Genomic DNA, 8,193 nt, shown 5'->3' with positions numbered 1-8,193 from the left:
GGAACAGAACAGACGCAGGCAGGGACTCTGAAATGGAAGCGGTGTTATCCACACTTCTGACAAGTTGTAAAAAGGGAGAGCCATGGTGTAGTGCTAGCCTGTCCCTAGGGGCACCTCATCAGGATGTTTGGCATCACGTGAGTTCTGCCTCCCCCCACCCCCCACCCCTGCCTTGCTTACTCTACATCACTGTATTCTGTGCTGAGGAAAACAAAACAGGGTGCTACATGCCAAGTTGGAAACAAAAGACAGAAATGCCTAACTCCGCAGTCCTGGCCTAACAGACTAACAGAGACTGGACAGAATATGGGAGAAGGAGTTACTATTCAATAGGTTTTCCCTATCGTATCCATGGGGAGAGGTGGTCACCTTGTCAGAACAGTTTGTTGGTTCTGAAAATAAATATAACAGCTTAATATTCTCCCATAGTCCTCAGGAAATTCACTCCTCAAGAAGAGCTCAAAGGGCTGTGGCTTTTTGGATGATGATCTAAAACCATCACCCAGATGATCCAAATAGCATCCTATAAGGTAGCTGTGAATCCTATTCTACAGGTGCAGATCTTACAGCAACGACAAAGCCTGGAACCTGGCCATCGGCGCTAAGTGTGCTGGTCTAGGAAGATAAAGCAAGTGCCTGGACTGCCCCACCTCACCTTCACCTGGTTCAGGATGCCAAGTAGCTTGCCAACAGCCCATGGCTCATTTTCTTTACTAAGGATAAACTGGCATCCTTGAGGGAACTGCTCCCGACGGAAGATCTTGTGGCCATTCCTGAGATGAACAGATTCTCCTTAAACAGGGAAAGCACTGCCCTTGGGGGTTAGACTCCACTTCAGCTGGTGAGAATTTGCCTGAGGTTAATTCTCTCTAAACAATCAACAGTCAGACTAGCCAGATAGAATCACCCGGGAGCTCCAAAGATCATTCCAGATTCCTTGTGGGAAGAACCCCTTCTCTCCTCTCCCACACTCATGGACAAGGTGCTTATCCAAGGAGTCTAGGAGCCAGATGTACCCCGATTCCAGCCAATTAATGAGGAAACAGCTTCATCATTGAGCTAAATGGACACTCTGAAATTTGAACATTTCTGCTGTCACTGTAGGGGCTTTAACAAAGCAGGCTAGGCTCTTCTTCTCCCGATACACCCAAAACAGCAGGTTCTTTTCTTATCAAATCTCCCAGAAGAGGTCACAGGCTTTCAGCAAAGCAGAGGAATCATGACCACATTGTGTCTCTCCCCTACAGTCACCAGCCCCAGAGAGCTGCTGCAGGCTTGCTGCTAAATTTTCTAAGGGGTGTAGGGGTAGGGGAGGCAGAGCGTGGGAGGAGGAAATTTTTTGGTCTTCAGAGAAGCTGAGTTTGATATTGTAGGGACTCTGATGCTGACCAGGCCTGCCAAGTCACAGGAAAGCCATGTCCAGGCCCGTGTCCACTGTAGACAAGATTCTAGTGCCCCTCAGAGGACTTTGGGAAGAGAGCATGAACCTTAACTCCACGGGGCTCCTCTGCTTCCTGATCAGGCTGGGGGAGCCCAGGAGGTTGGCATCCAACCACTTCCTCAGAGGCTGCTACACATTCAGACAGAAGCAGTTTGGGTGACCACGGCTCATTTCCTCTTCAACAGTCAATCCAGAACACCGACACCCCACTTTCTAAGGTCCCCCCTCCTTTTCTTGGTAGCCATTAGCCTCTGATAGCCCAGAGAGTTCAGTGGGCTCCTGATTACCATAATCTTGCCAGAAGCTACCTTGAGACCCTTCACTAAATTCTGAGTACTCCTTTGCTGTCTTCCGCAACTCTGACGTTTTCTGCAGGCTGATCACAGCATGGACCATACAACCGCCCAGAAACACAGAGGATTTTAAGGGGACATCACGGAATAAAATAAACAAAGGAAACTCTGGGCTCCCCACCATCACTGACTCACTATGAGGGGCTGGTTTCTTAGTCTCTGCACACAGAAATTCCCACCTTGTCTATGGAGCTAGCTAGAAGAGCCTCTTCCAGCTGCACTTCTGCGCCTGGAACTGCCTCCAGTAAAATGATGGTGAAACATGCAAGCGACACTCACAGAGCAGGGGCAGAGCGCCCTGGGTAGTGCCAGTTCTCCAAAGCCTGGGAATGGTACCTTTCTGGCTCACATTCCTACCTCAGAGGGTAGGCGGGCCCCCAGAATTATGCAAATTCTCCCATTTCTCAGTGGGAGGCTGCCGGTGTAAGATTAGAAAAAGGTCTCAGCATTCTTTGTGATCCAAGTCATGATAAAATTGCTTTGCCTCTGCAAACTTCTGCACTAGCTTTGCGGCTACAGTTTACAAGGCTGAGCTGTCAGATACACTCCCACTCCATCTCTAAAAGAATCTGAAGAATCAGGGTGGCCAAACCCCATTAAACTAAGTATTTTGGTTCCAAATACCCCTCATATTTGCATCTAAATTTGCTTATGTCTTACCCCGATAGAATTCCAGAAAATTCTCACCTTAATAATTCTATTATATTTTCGCAAAGAAATGAAGATTAATTAATGTAAATTTTAAGAATTAAATGAATGCAACACCCAAAAAGGTATGCATGAAAAGTATATAGATTGCATTATGTTCCATTGGCCAGAGTGGTTCAGGCAGAAAGCAGAAGGTGACCACCCTAACACCCCACCCCCAGGCACTGAGGGTAAATTATGATATTTACATAACTTTATTTTTTTGCTTTCTCCACTGCTAAGCAATCTAACTCAGCAGGAGGAATATGGACTTGCAGCCTCTACAGTCTTAACCAATAAGGGAAGCAAAATTCTGAAGGACCCCACTAAAGCCAATTTGCTTTCCTCGGGTCTTCCTGTCAAATGTTTTCAGAAAGAGCTATAAGAGATAGTTGAGAGCTGCAGATCGGTTAAACCTTCGCAGCCTGACGCTGGACTGAAGCCATTGCAAAACTCCTCACCCTTAGACCTTTGGGCTCTGCAGTCGGGCTTTTCAAACCATTGTAGAGCTTCACTTGGGAGAACTGACCCAGTGAAAGAGCGCTGTGGACTGGGAATGCTCAACCTCCTCCATTCCCGTCCCCAGGACTCACAAGTGGAGATTCTCTTTTTCCAAGTGCAAGCGTGCATGCGTGTGCATGTGGGTTCATGTGGGTGTGTGCGCCCAGCTGGAGAGGGGGCAGTACAAGCAAAGGTTGCGAGCCAGTTCCAGGTATGGAATGCTCACCGAAGTTCGGCAAAAGGACATCATCACCTTCCTTTGGAGATTCGCTGCTGCCTAGAGGTGAGAGGTGATTTCTCTGAACCCCTAAATCGTCACCTGGGTCTGGTTGGAGCAGCCCGGATGGCCTCTGTCCTTCTGCTCCTTTGACAATACTCACGGCGAAAAGCAGCCCCAAAGAAACAAAACAGCGTGGCCAGACCAGCAAGACCAGTAAAGCCATCACAGCAGTTGATCCCCCCCCCCCTGCCCGAACTCCAAGGAAAAGTTTCCCGGCTTCAAAGCGAGCGTTTCTCGAATGAATTGAAAACACCCCCTCCGACTCCCCAGCCTTCCCGGCTCGGCGCCTGCACGGAAGACACAACCCAGCGCACGCGGTCCGGACTCTCCACGCGCTCAGATCCGTCGCCTGTCACCCCGGGGGACGCCAGCAGGGGCTGGCCCGCCTGGCCACCTCAGCGACCCCGCGAAAGCCCCTGGGCAGCCACGTTCGCCAGACAAAAAGCAAGGGGATCTGGAGAGAGCGTGGAGGGCTCACCTCGGGGCTGCACTCCCGAAGCCTTGCCGTCGGTGGCCCAGTCGTTCGCTGCCCCTCCGGGCGCCTCTGAGCATTGTCTGTAGCGTGTCTGGGCGCTGAGCTTGCCCGGCCGCGGGCGGCTGTCTTCTGCCTGGGCCCGGCGGCCGGGTGGCAGCTGCGTTCGCGGCTCCGCCCCCTCCGCCTCGGGTGACGCCGCCCGCCCGGCTCCCGCCGCACCCCCGGAGTCCTCGGCTGTGCCCGGCGTTCCCACCGGGCCTGCGCGTCCCGCCACTCCACTCGTTCCCAGACCAGCCAGGAGGGCGGCCGTCCCTGCCCGGGTCCCTTGGAACTCCGCACCGCGCCCCGCCCTCTCGCTCGCCACCCCGAGGCTCCGCCCCCAGCCCGAGCCCTGGCGCCCCTCGACCTGGTGCTGAGCCCCCGAGAGCGTCCCCAGCTCAATTCCTGCTCAGCGCAGTTCGGCTTGAATGAGCTCTCGTGCTCCCAGCCGTCCTTAACCCAAGTGCACACCATTGGTGTGTCGGGGTAAATGCATTCCACATCTCTCCAACCAGCCGACCCTGGAAGACCCTGGCGGGGAGCGAGAAAACGCGGAAGCGAGGGGTCGGAGTGCGACACGAGATCAAGGGCGATGGGTTGTGAAAGGGGCGTGGGCATCGTCACCGCCACTTACTGTTATCCTGGAGATCCTTAAGTTGACTGGTGCAGGGCTAGCAATACTGATCTTCCAAGTCCCGCTTAGCCCCTCGTGTTCAGGCCTTCAGCAAATGGCTCAGCACACCTCTTTGAACTTTAGCGTTTAGCAGTGGAATGAAAGAGCTGGCCTAGGGGACTGGCCTTCAGTCATGCTGGGGCACCCCGTCCTCCACCTGTGTTTACACCGTTTTCAGTTGCCGTGAGTCACTCGCCGAGATACAACGAGTTCGAGATATTGTTCCTCAGGCGAAAAATCTCTTAACTTCCAGGAGGAGGACAGCCTATGAACCAGCCAGTCCCCTCCCTTCTTCCAGCTGCCTGAGTAGGACAGACTTGCACCTTGACCTGGGTGTTCCCTAAGCACCCAGACACAGAAGTTGCGTCAAGTGCCAGGCCCGAGTGTAAGCGGAAAGGCCCCCACAAACACACCTGGGTGCCTTCCTCTGCCCCTTTGCTTCACCAAGAGGCAGCTTGGTGTAACTCCTACTTGGGTCCTTAATCAGGGTGACTCGGCTGAGGGAAGGAAGGTACCACCCCAGAACTCCATGTCCTCGTCCTCTTTATCTGGTATTAACACAGCAGGACTATATAAGAGATGAAAAAGGGAGTTATGGGTAGCGTCTGTGTGGAAAGGGACCATAAGGAATAATTTTACTCATCACTCAATGCCCCTCCTCCCATCAGTCCTAAGAATACCGGTAAAGTGGAAGGAAGGTATAGACGGATGGGAGTAGTCCTAGCATTCAGAAAGAACCTACTTCGTGCTAGGCAACCTCACAGGACCTGGTTAGCCCATTCTCCACAGCATGGGACGGGCCTGGAAGGTCATATAATTTGCCGGGTTCCTTGGGTGGAAAGTGGCAGGATTGAGATTGGAACCAAGAACCTCTTGACTCCTCTCATCGTCTGCCATGTTAGCCTACCAGACACAGGCAGTTCTGCCCTATTACTCTTAACGGGAGGGGAAATCATTTCCACAAACACATAGGAAAACCAGCGGCATTCGGTTCTAATGGAGGATCCTACCCACTTACAAAGACGCCAGAGAGAAAGGTGCCAACAACAGGCGGGTATACAATGGTCTGTACTGGAGACACACAATCCAGATAGCAGGTGCTGGCAGTCCAGTGACACTGGGTCCTCCTGGGGGGCGGGGGTGAGACATTCATGGTTCTTGGGATTCAGGCTCCACAAACCATTCAGTTCTTTCTCTGTAAAGCCCTCTCCAAGGGGCACACCCACCTAAAGGGATAAATAAAGGTCATGCCAAATGCACAGGGGACACCTTCACACTTCTTACTGCCTCTACCTAATTTATCCTTAATGCACACATAACCTAAGGGACACAATTAAAAAAAAAAAACCGCGAAGTTTGCAACATAGCAAGACTGCTGGCTTTATAGCATGCCACAGTAAGTGAGGGGTTAATTTGGAGTTTCTGCTCCATAAACTGTTCTCAGATGATTGGCGGTAACCACAGGAGATGAATGTACAATGCTGTTTCTGCTGATCCATAACATGGCTTCTTCTTTTTATGCCAGCAACATGGCCGCAAAGAGGGCTATAGCCTGACTAATGAAAAGACTAAAAAAACAAACAAACAACAACAACAACAACAACAACATGAAACTTCAGAAGAGTGCCTGAGATGCGCATGAAATACCTTCCTGCACAGTGTTCCTCCTGCAGCTGGTCAGTGTGTCGTAGCTGCTATGACGCTGGTGAGCCCATGCATGTGGAAGAATTCTGCTTGGACTTGTACCCTGCCCTCTGCAATGCAGTACAATTTGTGTATGTGCGGCATTTTGTATCTGGCGACTTACTGGTTGATTTTCATGATGCTTTCTACCCAGGGCTTGAGGGCTCTGATACAGATGAGCTCTTTCCTAAGAGCAGTTCTCTGGAGTGTTTTAGTCCCTAGGTGCCATTCTGTACAAGGGAACAGCTAAATTTTAGGAGCCTGAGAGACAAGATTGGGGTGGGGGAGGGTAAAATAGTTTATATCTAGAAAGTCAATGGGGCCCAATCAGGAAATTATCCTGGGAAAAATGCAAACTGGGATGGTTGAGAGGGTTCAGACAGCCTGAGGACTGCACCAAAGAATTCTCATGCACGGTGTTTCTCCATCCGGATGAAACAGAAATGCCTCTCACCTTAACATCAGAATGGTATTCAATTCCAGTCAGTGAATATTTATTGAGTAACTTCTACTTAGGAAGCACTGGATGAGATTTTATAGGAAAAGCAGTAAAAGACAAATAGAAACTCTCAGCAAGGGATAGATGTAAGTTGGGGCAGTTCCGGAAAAAGGGACACAGGCAGTCCTTTCATGGAGGAAGGGGCCTTTGCACAACAAGGAAGGCTGCTATTTGAGGACAATGGGAACTTTCCAGGAAGAAGGAATGGTATCTACAAAGGAATGGATGTGGGAGTGGCCCAAGACTTCTCTGGCAGTCAGTCCTGAGTGTGATGACAGGGGACACACTAGAACTACAAGGTGGCGCTGGATAGAAAGGGTTGGTTTCCAGGGTAAGGACTCTGCTGAGTAGCAGGGTCTTCTGGGTTAGTTTCTCATCAGTGCTTCTTGGATCTTGTATTCCAGATGGAGCAGGAAGTAGGTAAAGAGGCTAAAGAGATGAGAAACAAGAGACATGACAGAGTTTCCCTCCCGGGGCCAGATGAGAGACAGTGGGCTTTGATAAGGACAAGGCAAGGAAGAGAACCAAGATACATATCGGTGGCTTTTGATAGGGACAGACTTGGAGACCACTACAGACTGATCAGATGCCGTGTTTACATAGTGAAAGGTTACATAAGGAAGCATCGACTGTGTGAAGCCGAAGGGGCCCAGTGACCTACTTGGCTTCTCTCATTCAAACCTCACAGAAACGACCTTGTGGAGGGCATTAAGAAGGAAGACAAAAGAATTAAAGATGCCCAACGGAACTCTAATCTCTAAGGGCTCACAGGATAATAGATAGTACCCTCAACACAGATAAGAAAGTCAGTGGGAATGTAACTCTGTGGTAGAAAGCTTACCTGGCAGGCAGGAGACCCTCCGTGCAATCCCCGGCAGCCGTCTGGCAGAGGGGAGGATGGTACTGCAATCCCGAGAGTCAATATTGTCAACACAAACGACATGAAGAAGTGGAGGGTTGGAGGACACGGTAGTCTAGAAGAGACCAGGGAAACGAATGCCAGCCCATTTCCTCCTGACTTTGAAAATCCTGATTGAAGAGAATCCTGGCTGAAGAGAAGTCTTTGAAGTCTAGAGAGCCATGGAAGAGGAGTTGTCTGTTACAGGAGTTACAGGCTTAGTCTCTAGCGTGAGGTAGGGGAGAGGTTGAGAGAAGTTTCAACTCTTAATGACTTTGTGGCTAACAGGAGAAGGCTGCGAATGACACCCCAGAAGAAAGAACCCAAGTGGACAGGTGGACTGGACAGGGTTCCACGGGGAGAACAAGAGCATCTCACCGGGCAGGTGGCAGCAGCTTGTGACCAGGAAATTTAGCATCAGCACGCCATCAGCAAGGTACACCCTGAGAACTGGGTTTGATATCAGGCCCGGGCTGGTGACATTCAGGGTACCAAAACCGCCACAGAAGAGACTGAGAGTGAGTAAGGCAGGGAGGGAAAGTTCTTCCTCAAAGTTATTTGTGAAGAACTCTCAGGGGTGGGGTGGGGCTGGCATCAAGATCTCGTAGCGTGTACGTTTGCTGAATACCCTGAATGACCTGAGTTTGACCCCTGGAACTAACTG

At 50.8% G+C, this 8,193-nt stretch overlaps 1 protein-coding gene across 2 annotated transcripts in view; it reads right to left on the bottom strand.

Moving 5' to 3' along the window:
• Prag1 (PEAK1 related, kinase-activating pseudokinase 1) overlaps positions 1-4,045 on the bottom strand; it is a 56,103-nt gene extending 52,058 nt beyond the window's left edge. For both annotated transcript variants that reach the window (XM_005362528.3, XM_026786966.1), the window contains exon 1: positions 3,741-4,045. The gene's annotated coding sequence lies outside the window, so the exon portion shown is untranslated. The remainder of the gene's footprint in view (positions 1-3,740) is intronic.
• Positions 4,046-8,193: the final 4,148 nt, after the last annotated feature.

Source organism: Microtus ochrogaster, linkage group LG7_11 (genome assembly GCF_000317375.1).
Source record: "Microtus ochrogaster isolate Prairie Vole_2 linkage group LG7_11, MicOch1.0, whole genome shotgun sequence".
Lineage (NCBI taxonomy): Eukaryota > Metazoa > Chordata > Mammalia > Rodentia > Cricetidae > Microtus > Microtus ochrogaster.
The sequence above is the reverse complement of the archived record's forward strand: the minus strand, read 5'-3'. Positions and strand labels throughout refer to the sequence as shown.